The sequence below is a fragment of the Podarcis liolepis genome, assembly GCF_965112155.1.
Source record: "Podarcis liolepis genome assembly, chromosome: 2".
Classification (NCBI taxonomy): domain Eukaryota; kingdom Metazoa; phylum Chordata; class Lepidosauria; order Squamata; family Lacertidae; genus Podarcis; species Podarcis liolepis.
In genome coordinates this window covers 41,881,164-41,899,973 of record NC_139555.1, presented here as the reverse complement: position 1 = coordinate 41,899,973, position 18,810 = coordinate 41,881,164, and the positions used below count along the sequence as shown (strand labels likewise).

The window sequence follows — 18,810 nt, the reverse complement described above, 5'->3', positions numbered from 1 at the left end:
TCCTGTTCTGCGCCTACTGTAGGCTGGTCCATTAGGACAAATGATACACAGTTGGTGGGGCAGTGCCTAACATCAATAGCATCCTCATGGGTTTTTGTCTCTTCCAACAAGGGCAAAATCATAGGGTTTTTTTTTAAAAAAAGTAAAGTGAACAAATGAAATATGAAATATGACAAGCCTGTGCAGAAATGGTCTCTGGAAATTCTCCTCTCTCTCTCTCTCTCTCTCTCTCTCTCTCTCTCTCTCTCTCTGCGTATGTGTGTAGGGGCTGACCATTTCACTGAATTTCTCCAGAGGGAGGAGAAATTATCCAACAGTTTTGTTGGACTGGGGCTCGACATTAACAATAACAGTAGCATGACTTACTTCTTTCTATTATTCTGAAATGTTTTTTGTTGTAGTTGCTAACGCTCACAGGAGCCAACTCCTAGGGGCCAAGGGGCCTTTGGGCCCCCAAATAAAATATTTAAGGGGGCTAGCCCCCCCCAAGTTGATGGGCATTGCCATTCAAATGGTGTGTGCCCACCATGTCATGTGATCAATTATGCAGGCGGGGCTCACCTGCCCCCACCCAATGTTTTATTCAAGTTCTCACCCCTGGTGCTGCTGCAATTTGGCCAGCATTTTACATCCCCACAATACCCTGGACCTAGTGTCATTCTGCCTAGATTGTGTCACACTACTTGTTTGTCAGCTAATACACTAATACATGTGGTGTGTGTGTGTGTGTGTGTGTGAGAGAGAGAGAGAGAGAGAGAGAGAGAGAGAGAGAGAGAGAGAGAAACTACTCATAGAAGGCAGTAAGGATGCTGACAACCAGAGGATAAGAAGGCTAAAGTGAACTGTTTTATTGCCCCAGTTTGTCTCTTGTTGGCTCTGTGTGACCATCATTTATTTGGGCAAAAAAGGGAGGCACAAGGCACCATTTACTGCTCCAATTGCCTGCAAGAGATCAGAGCTGTTGCCAGGCCTTGCGTGAGTTGGCGACCGTAAGAATTGCAACACACTAAATCCAGGCTCTGTCTGCAGATGTCAGATTAGAACTAAACCACCCCAGAAAAGTCACTAGTGTGGAACTGGCTCACACCACTGTCACCTGCTGCACACTGTGTGTTATCCGAGAGTCAATGCAACTCTTGAAGTGGCAGCCAGATAAGCAGAGAAGTTGGCACTAATGAGGAGCTGCAGCCACTGATTTGTGTCAGGTATAGACTTTCCTAGTTCACTTATTCAAAGTCCACAATATAGCCTGGCAGGATCCTCCTTTGTGGGCATGGATTAGGATAACAGTGGCAAGGCTGTGAGCACCTGATGAGTGCTCTGATGGGTATGGAAATCTCTGCACATCACTGTTAGGAGAGGAAAGCTTAGAAATACTCTTAAGCTATTTTATTACCTCCACCCACTCTTCCATCTTTGGGTTGACCTTATTGGTATTTGTTAACAGGGATGCATGCTAAAAGACTCGGAGAGTGCTCTACAAGTTTATAAAAAAATATGTAACTATTTTAATGTGAAATGTCAGAAAACGATGTGGGCTGGCCTCTGTGTGTATAGTTATGCTGTTCCCCTTCAGTGATATCGCAGGCACTATTCAGCAGGTGTACATGACACTGGCACAATTACACTTGACACAACTGTCACACAGACATGGTAAATGCAGGAGATGCTGCAGTTTCCCAGTGACAAAATGCTGTAGCATGAGTGCTGGAAAAATATATGGATGCCTCCATATAAGAAGTGCTACTTTAAGGAAAGACATTTGGATCCCCCTCAACAAAATATGTAGACATTTATTGTGCATTTATTGTACTAAAAACCTTTAGGCCACTTGAGGGAGACGTGCAGAGCTAACTCTTTGGCAGCTGGTCTAAGGAACATCACTGCAGTCTTGGGCTGAAGTATGAGTGTAATAATCCCTGCTCTTTAAGTGGTGTGCAATTCATACACAGCCACCCAGGCCCAACGATTGGACTGCTATCAAAGCAATTTCCTTATTAACTCAGTCCAGGTTGTTTCTTCAACAAACTGCACCCCTGCCTCTTGCAGTTGTTTTAGCAAAAGAAAACAAAATTCAGAAGGGAGAGCAAGTGAGCAATAAGCTTGGAGTTTTCTTTAGTGGAAAAAGCACTACGGAGTGCAATTAAAACCAGAGGCCTTTATTGGAATGACTCTGCTTGAGTTTGCTGCTCAACATTTCTTAGCTCCCCAACATCGCTTTCTAAGCAAGCTTTCAACCTAGTAGGAAACACTGGGAATACTCTGGGCCACCCAAATAAGGTCTGGGATAGTCTGATCATAGGTCAATGCTTCTATTTCCATGTGGCCAAACCTCTGGAGTATGTCATTAGACGGAGGATTGGCTTTACCGAGTCATGCTTTCAGTTTTCTTTAAAGCATAGGAAGAGACCAAAATGCACTGCCCTAGACAGCACCAGTAAAGAAGAAAAACAAGTTTAAATCCCTTAGAGGTTTCATTACAATCAAGCGGTATATAAATCTTGGTAAATGCAACAAAATTAATGGAGTGTAGGTAGAACCAAAGTTATGCTGTCACTAGGGCTGATGAGAACTCGGAGAGGTTCAAAGTCACAAGGTGGGAAAGAAAGTTCTATTGCTCTGTTTTCCAGAAAAAAAAGTCAGATTTCTTGCCGTCTGAAGAAAGATGGAAAGTACATATGATGACAAGGGCTGGATGTTGAATTCATGTCAGTGCCGGCAAAAAGTGAATGTACAAAGCATGACTATTTCACATCTAGTGTGGAAGCAGCCAGATGTTGCTCAATGCAGATTAAGAATTCAGGCCCCAGCCCCATACAGGAATCAGTAATCAAAATGAGAACCAGCTAATAAAGCTTAAGAGTAGCTTCCTCCATTATTTTCTGTAGAAATCCCCAATTAAGATTTCATTGGTCATAATCATCCATCCAAAGTTAGGCACTTTCGATGTTCTTATTTATTTCAGCACATGGTGAACCTATACCTATTCCATTTCTTGTCCCTTCTGAAGTGTTTCAGAACAGCCAAATATTTCAGCAATATTACAGGAGGAAAAAAGCATGCATATGTACACACACACACACACACACACACACACACACACACGATGGGCAGAATTAATCCGACTCAGTATTATCTCTTTGACTAATTGATGCTAATTAGATTCCTAATGAATACCAGACAGATATGACTGCAGTCCCTAATTCTGCAAAAACACATATCTATTAGAATTTTGCTGAGGAGCTGGAGGAAGAGGGCAACTTCTAGGTCATCTCATGCTCTTTCCCACCCACTGCTTACAGCGAACCACACTGTTAATGTTTCTACATTTGGGATCTGCACCATTTGTGGACTGACTCTGCTTCTGATGTATTTCTTTTATTCATACGCTCTTGTTTTCATTTCACTGATTCCCACCTCCTTTTTATTCCTTGTAGATCACTTAAATTGCTGAGTGATACAAAGCCTCTGCTTTTGCTTTTTTGATATCTTTCTGTCACATTCTGCATGTACCATTTTAGTTTTATAAACACTTCATTGAAGATAACAGTGTAGTAGCACCTTAAAGACTAATATATTTAGGCCTGATTTGCATGTAATGCTAGGCCAAACCATAGCTTAGTGAAAAATGAGAAAATGAGTCGATTTCCAAAGCACAGATCACAGCCATAACAATGCCAAGCAATGGAAAAGATGGCAGTAGATAATGTCACAATGACAGCCGTACTTTGTTGTGGGCCCTTGCACAAAATACATTTTTGACTCTGCCACACAATTTAGATTATACACCAGTATCCAGTTATATACCTTCTGGTCAGAGATTAAACATTATTCTGAGTAGAAAAGATTTAATTAAATAAGAAGTACGTATCTTCAGAATGCACATAAATTATAGATCCACTTTTACACATAATAGTAATTGACGTGACATGCATAGGATTGCACTGTCTGTTTCACAGCATCATAATTGCTAATGAATTCTTACTCAGCAACTTCACATTAGGATGTCTCTTTGAAGACCCCCCCCCCCCCCGGTTTGGTGATTTCTAAAGATCTGCTGCAGCTTGCCCTCATTTCTGAACATTATCACTTTAAATATCTAATTTGTGTCCAAATAACCATGTTTGCTTAAGACAGGGACAAATACCTACAGGATTCACCTCAGGGATTCTTGAAACCACAATGTTCTTTTACAGGAGTAAAGAAGCAGATTGACAAGGCCAGATGTGGCTGGAATTTCAAAATGGTTGTTGTGTCCTGTGGCTTGCAACAGTACTCAAGGCTCAATGCTGCAGTAAAGTGCAGTGAGTGTTAACAGCAGTTACTCAGAAGAAAGCCATACTGTATTCAGTGAGGTTTACTCCAAGATAAGTGGGCACAGGTTTGCCACCAGATACCAGGCACTCTACTATTCAAATTAGGCCCCAGTGTTTTTCTTACAACACCATTCTCAATGAATTAATCAATTTTAATCTAGCATGTAAATTCTCAAAACTTTCTTATTTGTTAATTCGAGCAACTACTGCTCTCACTTCATTACAAACAGTATTTCTACCTGCAACACACTTGAGCAAACCTGCTCCTTTTCCTTTCACAGATATTTTGTTGCCATTTGCAACTGTAGCTGCCTCTGATTAGTTATCATTTAACTCTCGGGGGGGGGGGGGAATTAGCATCAGCCATCATGTACATGGAAGTTGCCAAATCAATTAACCAACTAGAAGGATTATTGTTAATAGCACCAGTTTTCCTATAACTTGATATTGCTGGATAGTTCTGATGAACTGCAAAAGCATTTTTAATTTGCTTTCTGTTGCCACCCTGGAACTTTTCTTTATTAGTGCTGGTGCTGACCTTTAAAGCCCTAAACGGCCTCGATCCAGTATACCTGAAGGAGCGTCTCCACCTCCATCGTTCTGCCCGGACACTGAGGTCCAGCGTTGAGGGCCTTCTGGCAGTTCCCTTGCTGCGAGAAGCCAGGTTATAGGGAACCAGGCAGAGGGCCTTCTCGGTAGTGGCAGCCACCCTGTGGAATGCCCTCCCGCCTGCGTGCCCATTCATTCGGCCCTCCCGCCAGATGTCAAAGAGAAAAATAACTACCAAACTTTTAGAAGACATCTGAAGGCAGCCCTGTTTAGGGAAGCTTTTAATGTGACAAACTGTGAGAAAAATACCTCTGAAGCAGGCAAGCACATTTTAAAACTTATTTTAACTTTTGGACCAATTAAGCGATTTATTTAAATTCTCAGGACATAGCAACTTTTCAAACAAAGCTTGGTATTATTTTAAGAGATGCTCTAAATGCCCCTATAATGAATTACCATTATTTCATATTGGCAATCAATGGGATTAAACCATGAAGAAAAGATTTCATTACATGTGAGGAAAATTCTGGTAGTGAAATCTTTCTGTGTGTGAGAGAGGCAGAAGTTTTTTCATAGCATCAGATATTTAAACACTGATTCACATTGTTCAAAATAATGTGAGGATACCTCCTGCTTTGGGTATTTTTTTTTTGCTTCAGCTGAATACTGCTAGAAAATTTGGTTTGGAAATGGGCGAGGGTTGGATATTTCTCCTGTGTACTTATTGATAAATGAAGTAATTAAGGTAGCCAGGGCTAGCATCAGCATCTGCCATCCTTGGTCAGCTGCCATCACCTCAGTGCTCTGGCAGGACCCACTGTGGGGTGGAATTAATCTTAAGCACTAGAAACATTTACAGCTGAAGGAAACTGCACAGACCAGAAGGTGCCAAGCTCACTTGATCGTGTGAGGCCTTCTTTCCCTTCCTGAGCAGCCGTACTTGGGAAGAAGAAGCCAGTGTGTGCTCTGGATGAAGGTGAAGCTGATGGTCAATAAAGGGATGGGGGCAGCTATAAAGTCCCTAGCAGACGCCTAGCCACTCTTGATGCTATACATCTAGCCTAGCTCCCTGTAACCTGTTGGGCAAACTCCCTTGTTCTTGCTTCCGGACCTCTTTGACATATAAGAAGAGAATCAAAGCCACATAGTAGTGGTAGTAGGAACTGGGCAATGACCAGAAGACTGCCTCCCAACTTACATCCCAATGCCATATACAAGAATAAGGATCATCTTTGGGATCATAGAATTATAGAACTGTAGTGTTGGAAGGGACCCTGAGGGTCATCTAGTCCAACCCCCATGCAATACAGGAATCTCAACTAAACTATCCATGACAGATGACCATCCAACCTCTGCTTGTAAACCTCCAAGTAAGGAGAGCCCCCCACCTTCCAATGGAGTCTGTTCCACTGTCAAACAGCTCTTATCACCAGAAAGTTCCTCCTGATGTTGAGTCAGAATCTCCCTTCTTGTAACTTGAAGCCATTGGTTTGGGTCCCACTCTCTGGAGCAGGAGAAAACAAGGTTGCTCCGTCTCCCATGTGACAGTTTGAAGATGGCTATCATATCTCCTCTCAGTCTCCTCTTATCCAGGCTAAAGATACCCAACTCCCTCAACCGTTTCTCATAAGGCTTGGTTTCCAGACCCTTGATCATCTTGGTTGGCCTTCTCTGCACACGTTCCAGCTTGTCTATATATCCTTTAACTGTGAAGCCTAGAACTGGACACAGTACTCCAAGTCAGAAGAGAGTGGTATCTATAATTCCCCTGATCTTCTTTTTATGCTGCCTTGAATATCATAAGCTTTTTTTTTTGCCTGAAATCACCTCAGAGTGGTGTCTCATTGGGGTGACACCACTGAGGCAGTTATTTTGTTATTTCTTCTTTTCTATTAATAGTTTCTTTAGTGCATTGTTGCTGGCACATAGCTGCCCCATGCTGTGATGCAAATGGAATATGCTGGCATGTACCTACTTCATCCTAGTGCAGTAGTGCCTATGTTGAAATGAATCTTAGAATCAAAAAAATTGCTACAGATGCTGCAAATTGAGCCTGGTTAATAAAATGGATGAAATGTCATATGGATCTTGATTATTGCGCACACAAAAAAATTAATCCAATTTGACTAACAAGAAAGGTTTCTGCTAATTCCTAGTCCCTGATAAATAGCTTCCCGCCAACTTTGTCTTGATTTTAATTTCTGACATATAAAGAAAATCCATTCGAGCAAAGGGCTTATTAAAGTATTATTCTGTCTGAAGATGTGACTCAGCTGGAATGAGTAAGGCAAGCTTAATGGGTGACCTATCAGGATGGAGACACTCTTTAGTGGCCCTTTTGATCCAAGTTGCTGCAAGTAACTCAAACCGCAGGGAGAGTATAGCAGAGATTTGACTCAGTACCAACTAGCAATATAACTGTGGCTGGTATTTTTGACACACTTTTTATCTGCCATCACCTTTTATTAACACATTGAGTGTTGCCCTAGAAACATTCATTCCTCTCTTCAGATAAAGATTTCAGTTCAGGTTTAACAACTCCATTATTGCCAATGAAAAGGGCATGGTCAAAAATTGGTTTGACTTTTTTATATTTATATATAAATTTCTATTGTGGTCTCTGTGCCCTTAAACACTTCAAAAGAAAATAGCTTTGCCAAGTATTATTAACGTAGCATCTAAGACTAGCCGCTGAGGAATGGTTGTGTTTCTGAACACAGCCATGATAGAAGAAGCACTGTTGGAAGGCTACCTCCCACATTGTGACTGGTTTGCATGTTATGTTAGGCCAAATCACAGTTTATCACAAAGGCACAGGCTCCAAGGGAGTAGATTGCAGCTGTTTCTTTCCACCTCAGGTCCTTCTGCTGCTACACTACTGTGAACAGAACCATGGTTTGGCATGTTGTCTGAACCTCAGCTTGTGGGTTGTCTTGCTCTAAGCAAACCACTTGTAATTTGTTTTGTTTTTTTAAAATTTATATCCTGCCCATCTGACTGGGTTTCCCCTGCCACTCTGGGTGGCTTACAACATATATAAAAACACAACAAAACATCAGACATTAAAAAACAAAATATCTTCTACAAGCAACAAATAAACCAATAAATCAATAGAAGCTGATAACAACAACAACAAATAGTTTACAGTTATACCCAAATTAAAATAGCCACCAACTCCAACTAAACATTTAACCTACACCAACTCGACAAAAACAAAATAGAGGAACCAAAATTAGAACCATTCAAAACATTTTAGCCAGTTGCCGCAAACCAAGAGTTGTTCCAGCAATGTCCCTCCGGCCTCCCAGGAGCCTCTTTTTGCTGTTCCGGATGAGTCTGGCCCCCACTCCCGAGGCCAGGCGGAAATGGGCCTTTCAGCAGGGAGCAGGTCTTTCTTCCAGCACTCATGTCCATAAAAGACAAACAACAAGCCTGCATTTGCACAGCACACTAGTCCAAACCATGGTTTAGCTCACAGCAATGCAGCATTAGGAGCACTTGAGGAGGAGCAAAGTGACTGTGATCTCATCTCTAGGAACCTGCACACTCATGCACTCGTGCTAAGCTAGGGTTTGTCTCAGCATTATGCATTAACTTGTCTCTGTTCTTTAAATGCAGTGCTGCATTGCAAATGGACACTATAACTCCACGGTGGAGTGTGTTGGTGCAATTTGGAAAAATGGGTGAAATTGCACTTAGTGCTTGGGCTATGTCTTGAGGAGTCTATTCTGTTCGGGGTTTCCACTCCTGTTTCTGATGGAGTTGTCCAGCGACTTTGGTATACAGAGACCTAAATTTGAAATAAAATGAGTTTCCCCATAACATGATAATGGCCAATGATCAGTGTAGAGGCTGCTTATGGAAGGGTAGATTCTCTATCACATGTGAAGATTACAAGCCTCACCTCCCACCTCTTGGCAGCCACTGAGTTGCCTAGTGACTACAGTGCCAGAGGCCCAAGACCCAATGGAAGATCTCTGTCAGGAGCAGAACCACAGCAAAGAGGAGATCTGTTTAGATCCAGCCATCAGCCAGAGGAGGACTGGAAGGACCTAATGCCACAATACATTTGTTAAATATTTAAGATGCTCCAAGACTCTGCTTTTGTGACAACAGACTAACACAGGTCCTCCTCTAGAAAATCTTACATAGGAATAATATGGATTTTTAGATTAGGAAACAACAGGGCTGACACTGGACCTATGAGGAATAAACAGCTTGAAGTGGCATTTAGTTACTGGTATATGTACTGCAATCCAGTTAAACTCTTCCATTCAACCTGTCTCCTCCCCAATATAGATTTAGACAAGAGCATCAAATTCCAGTGGGGTCTCTTGCTAGAATTTGTAACTTCCTGCACACTGAGCATGAAGAGACCTGGCACATCCAGACTTTCTGCTGACTTGATCTTCTCTTCACTTCCCTGTCCTTATGCTGAGCAATAGGTTTCGATCTATTTAAACTTCTTAACCTGTACTAATGAAAACTTTATTTTTTAAAAAACAAACCCTGACATCTAAATAACCAGTTCTTTCATAGTATGCAGAGTTCTGCTGATCTACAAACAGCAATAAGACTGACATTTAGAGGGCATAAAACCTTTTGGGAAGCCCTAAAATATCCCCTAAGTAGGTCAGCTCCATGACCTGGATCTGTACTTTTAATACAGGAGTAGCCTATATTCTCACTCACTGTTTGCAGAGGAAGAATCAGTTTCGGGCTACAGATTTATTTTTAGCTGCTGAAATATGAGCCTTGGATGAGATTTTGTAAGGAGAAAAATTGTGAAATTGACCAGGATGGATCCTCTGATTTCAAAATGTCAAGTATATGCCATTGGGTCTAAACAGAAAGTCACTTCAGAAAGGGATTTTGTACAGCAGAATTTCAAAGCCAGCTTTTCAAGCGGAAATACTTCCTTTGTTTCTTATTATCTTTTAGGTGTTATTAATCAAAGGAGATTTAGACAAATATTATTTCCTGGAAGAAATATTTTTTCTTTGATTTCCCATTCTACAATCACCTGCATGCAATCCTGCTCACTGTTATCTGTGGATAAACGCTGTTCTAATTCTCTGATGTAATGTTTCAGTGTCTTATTTTGTAATCTCAAAATGACTGATAAACTGTTTACACCTGCCTAAGGTGCCTGCATGGGAAAAGAGGGAGGGGTGCTAGACACAAATGGCCCAGGGCTGTTACTGACTCCTTTAGGTGGCTGCAAACTTGACAGAAGACTTATGCAGCTTCATGTATCCCACTTAGAAAATGTAAAGCATAATATTCAAATAGAGATGTGCTCTGCCCCCCCCCTTCATGAAATGCTCTCTGTTATGAACACATGGATGGCACATAGCCATCTGGTATGCTGGTTAAGATCCTACCTGCCTGCGCATTGTCTCACCAGGGTGGTACATGTTCTGGTTATCTCCCGCTTCGACTACTGCAATGTGCTCTATGTGGGGCTATCTTTGAAGGCGACTTGGAAACTACAGCTAATCCAGTATGTGGCTGCCAGACTGGTGACTGGGAGTGGCCACCGGAACCATATAACACCAGTCCTAAAATACCTACATTGGCTCCCAGTACATTTCTGAGCACAATTCAAAGTGTTGGTGCTGACCTTTAAAGGCCTAAACACTGTATACCTAAAGGAGCGTCTCCACCCCACATCGTTCAGCTCCAAGGGCCTTCTGGTGGCTCTCTCACTGCAAGAAGTGAAGTTGCAGGGAACTAGGCTGAGGGCCTTCTCGGTAGTCATGGCCACCCAGTGGAACGGCTCCTGTCAGATGTCAAGGAAATAAACATCTGGCTTTTAGAAGACATCTGAAGGCAGTCCTGTATAGGGAAGTTTTTAATGTTTGATGTTTTGCAAATCATTGGAAGTTGCCCAGAGTGGCTGGGGCAGCCTAGTCAGATGGGTGGCATAACAACAACAACAACAACAACAACAATGTTCAGAGGTGGGCAAGGGTTGAACTCTGGAGAACCATGTCTTCAACCCTCACCCTCACTGTCATTCACAAAAAAACAGCTTTTCCTTGACTGCCCTGTATGAGAGATTGTCAGGAACATATGTCATTCTCTGAGGCAAGATGTATACAATGTAGGAAACAGGGAAAGGGAAGGTAGTTTGTAGCTGTGCAAAAAAGTCCCAAAATGGCATGTCTATCACCACATCAGATAGAGGATGCTGTGAACATAAAAGGTCACAAGATGGGTGGGAACATTTCAGAATCTGAAACATACAAAGAGAGCTAGAATTGTGTGAATATGTACACCATGCAGAAAACAACATCAGAGGCTTCAAACAAGGAGCCTGCAAAGGACTGAAAGTTGTATGTAGATGCCATTGGACAGACAAAAAGGAGTGATGCAAAGGAACAGCTTAGCCTCTGATAATATATTTAAATCACCTTCCCTTAATAGAGAATAAAGGCTTGTCACCTGTTAAAGCAATCCAGAAACCTAGAATTACACCTTCTCCTAGTATGGGAATTGGCTATACTGTACAGCTTTCTTCTTCTTTTATAACTTCAGTGCACTCTTCTTTCATCCTTTCTTTCTTTCGCTTCCCAAAATTGTGTGCTGTGAATGCTCACCACCCCCCATGGAACCTCATTTTAGTAATGGAGAGGATGGAGGTCAGTGCTTAATAATTTCTAAAGAAAGAAGACCTAGACTTTAATTTGCATGGTACATATTCCACACATGCACAAGCCCCAGTTCTAACAGTGTGGAGAAGGAGAGGCTGCAAATGCTCAGCCGTAAGAGGGTAGCATTCTGCATATGCTGAGATGCACACTCTTTATTAAGCAACTAAATTCTTATTTCTGCCTAAGAATTGTGTGCCATGCATTCACTGACTGCTGAACATTTACTGCTGTGCCTCAGTGTTCTTCAGTTATAAAACGGGACCAATGTTCTCCCCAAAAGCAGTAATGTCCACTCCTGCACCAGTGTTCCTGTTTGCATCTTGCAATCTTGGCAGGGATTTGAAATCCACATACAGTATAAATTTGCATACAATATTGTTCACATATTAGAAACATGCCCAGAATAAATGATTCAGATTCCTGAAGTCCCAGCAGGTATCTGCTTGGTACTATTCTGCTAATAACAGCTTTTAAATGGTCCATCAATTTTCCAAAAAGTTTTTCCTTCACAAGATGAGCTGCTTATTTATTTGGAAAGGAAAAGCTGTTGAATTGATGGCTGCTGATAAACTGTATGTTAAAGGAAAACAGTTTATTGTCTGTTATATGGCCAATACAGGCAAGAAAATGTGCAGTGCAACTAGAAAGAAGCAAATGTCATTTCTCTTTGACTGCTGTCCATTTTTCAGTTATTTATTTTACATTTCAAACCCGCCCCCCTTTATCCAGCAACAGCCTCACAACCATGAGGGAGTTTAGGTTGGGAGGTAGTGACTGGTCCCAATTCATCCATGGCCGAGTAGTGATTTGAATGTGGATTGCCACAGTCCTAGTCAGACACACACTTCGCTAAACTACGTCAACCATCTGTGACATTTATCTTGAACTTTCTACTTTGTGGCAGGCTTTGGACTGCAGATTATGACACTGAGGGGGTCTGTTGCTTGTGTGCGCGTGTCTGTGCATTTCTTCTTTGTCTGGAGAGATGCTAGAGTGGCGAGAGGCTTTGGAGATCACAGCTCCTTTCATTCCTTTTTTGAAAAATGCCCTTGAAATGCTTTTTATCTTCAAAGCATTTTCAAATTCTGCTGTAGCTTCAGTGCAAATACTAGGCCTGCCTAAGCAGCTGACCTACCAAGCCTGGCTTTCAAGTAAAGCCGCACTGATGCAGGTTGTTGTGGTCTCACCCACTTTCCACACCTATTCTCCTTGACTTTGTTTATTTCTAGATTTTGCAGCTCGCAGAGATAAGCGGCTAAAAGGATAGATGTGGCTTGGGCCTAGTAACAGTGGGACATAGCAGAGGCCACACTTTAGCACAGGTTAGGCAGAATAAGACCAAATGATTTCAAAGTGGGCTTAAAGTACATCTAACTCTGTGCTGGCTTGCGATCAGCATGTGTAAATTGCTTCATGATAGATGCCTCTGGTGATTCCAGTGTCTCTCTGCGGGTGGCATCCAGCAGGAGGTCAGCAGAGGCTGTCAGTGCTGAGCAGAAGGTTATCTGTGCTTCATACAATCCCAGCCACCTGCTGCACTGGTGCAAAGGGGGTTTGGAGTGGATTGGTTTTCAAATTACGTACGACCGCAACAAAATAAAAATTAACAACAACAACAACTTAATGCCATATAGCAGGGGTTCCCAAACTGGGGTCCTCAAATTTCATTCAGGTGGCCCACATCATGTCTGTGTACAGTGGTACCTTGGGTTACAGACGCTTCAGGTTACAGATGCTTCAGGTTACAGACTCCGCTAACCCAGAAATAGTACCTTGGGTTAAGAACTTTGCTTTAGGATGAGAACAGAAATCATGCGGCGGCAGCGGGAGGCCCCATTAGCTAAAGTGGTACCTCAGGTTAAGAACAGTTTCAGGTTAAGAACGGACCTCCAGAACGAATTAAGTTCTTAACCCGAGGTACCACTGTATTTGTGAATGAAGACAACAAATAGCGTATCCATTGCATTAAATATTCATAATCATTTCTAATTCAAAGTGTTGGTGCTGACCTTTAAAGCCCTAAACGGCCTCAGTCCTGAAGGAGCGTCTCCACCCCCATCGTTCAGCCCAGACACTGAGATCCAGCGCTGAGGGCCTTCTGGCAGCTCCCTCACTGTGAGAAGTGAGGTTACAGGGAACCAGGCAGAGGGCCTACTCAGTAGTGGTGCCTGCCCCGTGGAGTGCCCTCCCAGCAGATGTCAATAAGCAACTATCTTACTTTTAAAAGAAATCTGAAGGCAGCCCTGTTTAGGAAAGTTTTTAATGTTTAATGCTGTATTGTGTTTTTAATATTCGGTTGGGAGCTGCTCGGAGTGGCTGGGGAAACCCAGCCAGATGGATGGGGTATAAATAATAATAATAGTAATAGTAATAATAATAATAATAATAATAATAATAATAATAATAATAATAATAATAATAAATTGTTCCTTCTATTTTTTACATTTTATTTATAGGAAATAAAAGAAGCAATAAAAATACAATTAAAAATTGCACAGCATCTAGCACCACGCAATCCAATCGATACACGAGGTGGGGGGGGGGAATAATTAAGTAGTCCTCCAAGACCCCCAGCAATTTTCAAGTGGTCCGTGGGAGGGGAAAAACCCATTTGGGATCCAGTACCATAGAGTAATCTAACACTTCTTATACAGTTGCATTACTCCTCCCCTGCTTCAAGATCACAGCAGCAGAAACACAGCAGTATTTGAGTCTTTTTCAGATATTCTGCTTAGGTAACACATAGGGTATGTGGCAGGTTCTGCTCTCAACTTGCACACATTAATATAAACATTAGAGCATCAGCAGAGACGTCAGGGAATGGCTGTACACTGAGGAGTGGGCACCGGGAGAAGCGGTAGTTGAGACTGACTTGAAAGAAGGGATCAGTGAATGGGGGTGGGCTGTAACAGCTGGGAGATTAGAGTCAGAGGCAGCAGAACTGGCAGTACTGGAGAGTGAAGAACAGGCGCACAAGTTGATGGAGTCAAGGGCTTCCACACCTCTTCCTGCCCCCTGTCTCTCCTGCTCCACTGTCTCACAGGACCAGAGGAGGACTGAAGAGGGAGGAGCACAGGGTTACACGCAGGCGGAGTCTTTGCCTGCTTGTACGCAGCTCGAATAGGGGAGATTCATAAGCTAAGGTCGGGGTGGGTTTTCTCTGCTGTGGCAACTGCCTCATCGGGTGCACACCTAGGAGTAGCTGAGAGTCATAGAACTGACATGAATTTCCCTAACTTGTAAGGGTACTTTTCACAATAAAGAATTAATTCCTCACTCTGGACAGTCTGTGCTTGCCAGCGAGTGACAACCTACAAATGCTGAAATGAATGCACAGGGGGTCTATTGCCTTGATATTTGTTCTGCCTGCTTAGAAAAGGGCTGTAGTAAGAAGGAGCAGAAGATACGTCAGAATCTATTAGTAGATTTCTATATAATTTGCATTAGATCAGCAAAGGTTTCTGACTCTCGAATATTTAAGAACAGCAACAGCTAAGATGCTTATTTAAAAATAAATAAACATCTGAAATTAAGCTAGCTTGAAGTAAAACTAGGAGGGTATTTTTGTTCAAAGGGGCTACAAGCTCAGTTCTGTTGCTAAAACAAATTCTAGAGTCACCCTGTAGTTTAATTGTAAGAATGTACCATGCCATCCCCATAGTCATTGCTTTACACATGGCTCTGGTACATAGACCTCAGGGTTTTACTAAAGAACAAAGCAGATCCCACATACCTGACCTGCCCAACACTGGACTATGGTATTTAGAACTTTCTGCACATTGTGACCACAACTCAAAATAAATTGATTTTTCAGAAATATGACAGGGAAATATAACCTCTCTTTCATTTAGGTTCTTTCCAAAACACACGTGATTGATGTAATAAATGTTTGGTGCTAACACTAAACTATTAGGTGCCAGCCTTGGGCAGAATTTAGAAAAGGTATCAAATTCCTAAACCCAGTTTTTTAAAACACCTGGACAACCAGATGCCTGGGATTAACTATTTACTTACTGCTTTGATTTTTAAGCCGCTTCTTAGCCACTTAGGATATTACAATGCATATATTAAAGCCACCAAACACTTCTAGCCCTGTTTATGATTCAGATTTACTCGGATTTTTTTCCTTAAGAAAACATGAAAATATGTTCAGGGAAAACAAGGGATAATTGGAATTGTTCTGCATTGCAGGCGTCATAAAAGAGAGGCAGGAGCTTTAACCCACCCAGTATTTTCATGCTGCTGCCTGTTGTGCTCACAGTGAAGAGTGCAGATCTTTTTAGGAAGCAAACAGGTCTTCAGATATTTGTCATACATGGTGGGCAAAAGTCTATCTTATTCAGAAATTAGCACACCACTACGTGCATTTATTTGAATGGCAGAAGAGAGTTTATACACACATTCCTGTATGCTCCTACATGGCGACCAATCCACGTGACTGGGAACCCTGCAAAACATAGCCTTTCTTCAGATATTTAGATGCACACATAGGGGGCAGAGCTCTGAAATGCTGCTGCATTTTATTCACACTGTTTCTATACAGATCAAATGCCTGTAATGGCTATTCTTTCTGAGTGAAGAGCTTGCATTTTTGAATTCATTTGCCAATGCATGGGAGGAAATACTATGATTCTATGACAATGCAGTTCCTGGTTCAAATGTCACTTCTGCCATGAACTCACTGCATGGCCTTAGACAAGCACTGTCTCTTGGCCTCAGCCCTAATTTGTAATATGGGGATAAAAATACTGACATACCTTGCAAGGTTGTTGCATGAATTACAGAGTTGACATATGTGAAGGATTGAAAAAAAATATCATTATTACTATTAAAGCTTAGAACTAGGAGAGCTGAAAGATCTCCTCACCCTTTATATACCCAATTAATCACTGTCTGTTCTGCTCAGTGGAGGAATTAGGTCTTTAGTGTTGTGGCACCTATGCTTTGGAATTCCCACCTCTTGAATATTACAAAGGCTCTGCCTCTGTTGTATTTTTGTTGGGTTCTAAAAAACTTCATCTTCCAACAAACCATTTTAGTTGAGATTGCCCCAAGGATGCATCTGTGTTGGAATTGCTTTAAAGAATGTTTTAAATATCTTGTTTGCTATCCTGGGCTCCTTTGGAAGGAAAAAACTAAAATAAAAACTAAACTAAAATTATTGTTATTTTTATTAATACTGTTAACTGCATCATGAGAATTTACTAAGAAGCCTTTTAGAGAACCTTTCTCTGCTGACTGCCTTGGAAAACACCATCCCTTTATGAAGATATTACACTGTACTTTAGATCCTAAGGGTCTAATTTAGATTAGAAACGCCTAAGATTAAAACATACATTTAAGAAAATTTCTCACTCAGATTTTGTGGGTGCTGCTGTTATTGTCTTTAGCTCCCAGGATCATTATTTGGAGTTTTATAAGCTCTTTTCTGGCTTAATCAGGAGTTGCTGGGTTGTTGTTTTTTAATGATCCATGTCCTTGTGAGTTAGCAGGGGGACTGCATACAAAAATCTGTAAATCAATGTCTATCACTTCCTGATGGGGAAATTGAGGCTGCAATCCTAAACACACCAGGAAAGATGCATAGGATTTTACTGCAAGTCCTTTCCCCTCCATAAGTGACCTGTACAGGCTGCATCCAAGTCCCCTGGATGGCAGCAGTTTTGTTTTCGTCCCACCCTTTTCAGCTCTACTGAGAAGTCTATATGATGCTGACATGATGAGACAAATTAGATGGCTGCAGCCTCTGGAGCTGCTGTTATATGGGCAAAAGCTAATTAATTGAAACATTAAAAGAATTTGATAACAAACAAAATGCAGGGTTAGCAGGGAGGGCTTTCAAACAGATTTTCCTAGGATTGCCCTAGAGAAATAATTTTCTTAGCAAGAGGAAGAGGTTACAACACAATTCACCGTCTAAGAAAGAGGACGAGGTGCTGAAGGTGAAACAGGCATGAATTAGGTAAAATCCTTCAGAAGTGGATTCAACCTGTGTCAAACTGTTTGAGGGATATGTGCAAAAATATGGACTGAATCGCTTGCAATGAAGGGCATACTAGAAAGATTTTTAATAAGCAAGTTCCTTGGAAGAAGAGTGGGGTAATGCAATTTCAACATATACTTTTATTATGCATACTTGCTTTAAAAGGGTTGCTTCCACTTATATTTTGACAAATTTTATGTTAATTTGTTCTTAGTGTTTGATTTGATTGGTATTTTTAGTGACTATTGTTGGGAATCAGAGGGGGCAGGGCAGTGCCATGGTGCAGAAAAAGCAGAGGCAGTCTGGCTGGCTGGCAGCTAGATAAAGGCAAAGCATGCAGAGCAGCAGCTGCAGAAGGTCCTTGGGAGATTAAGGACAAGAGGAAGGAGGACTTGGGGCACCATCAGAGGGAAGTGTAAGTGAAGCTGAGCATTTCCAGACAGAAACTCACAGAGCCGGGAAGGGATGAACAGAGATAAAAGAGGCAGAAGAGATAAATAAAGCAAAGTTGGCGTGGGAAAGGTTGCCAGGGGGCAGAGGGAGGAAAAAGGCAAGGGAGCCAGAAGTAATCAGGAAAGTCTTATCCCAAATGGACTTCTGATGGGTTAGAGGGGAAAATAATGAATTATGAGCAGTGACATACACCAGCCCAGGGTTGAGGCCAGAAGCAGGTGCTGGACAGAGGTTTGTTATATGGAATTCTTAAGTAATAATAGCTTGAGTGGGAGGAATTTCAGTTAAGAAGAGATCCTGTGATCCAACTGCAAACTTGGTTTCAGGGCAAGGTTCTGGTGTTTTGAGGATTTTTGCACCCTTTGGTTTGATGGCTTCAAACTATTTTATGCTGCTTTATTAGAGGTTCTGGTTAATTAAGAAGGGTATAAATCTTGCTTAAATAAAGAAGAATGAAAATTGAGTCAAAAGTAACAAATACCATCCTAGGTTCTTTTAAATTTGAAATAAATCAAAATATCTTCTTCTGAAAGGAAAGGCAGCGGAGTCAGGTGCAGAGTTAAATGCTACAGTAGAGCTATCTGATTATGATCCGTATGTTGCCAGTATCCACAGGATCAAGAGGATGAGGAAGGTAAGGCTAGCCAGCAGTTGCAGCACTATGGACAGCTCCTAAGAAGGCATTGCAAAAGCTCCTTATGGGCCTCTGCTTTCAGCCAACTCCTCCTAAATTCCACCCTAAAGGAGATTTTTAAATGGTCAATTCCATGGCCTAAAGATGGGAACTTCTCCTCCTCCTCCTCCTCCTCCTCCTCCTCCTCCTATTTGTGGCCACTCCCTGAGCTGTTGGACA

General features: G+C 41.8%; 1 protein-coding gene and 1 long non-coding RNA gene across 8 annotated transcripts in view; both read right to left on the bottom strand.

The window, feature by feature from the left end:
- LOC310699632 overlaps positions 1 to 13,810 on the bottom strand; it is a 56,725-nt gene extending 42,915 nt beyond the window's left edge. Inside the window, exon 1 of the long non-coding RNA XR_014522175.1 lies at positions 13,531 to 13,810. This is a non-coding gene — a long non-coding RNA (uncharacterized lncRNA). The remainder of the gene's footprint in view (positions 1 to 13,530) is intronic.
- The window catches only part of SHISA6 (shisa family member 6), a 261,607-nt gene that overhangs the window by 83,035 nt on the left and 159,762 nt on the right, over positions 1 to 18,810 (bottom strand). The window lies entirely within an intron of this gene.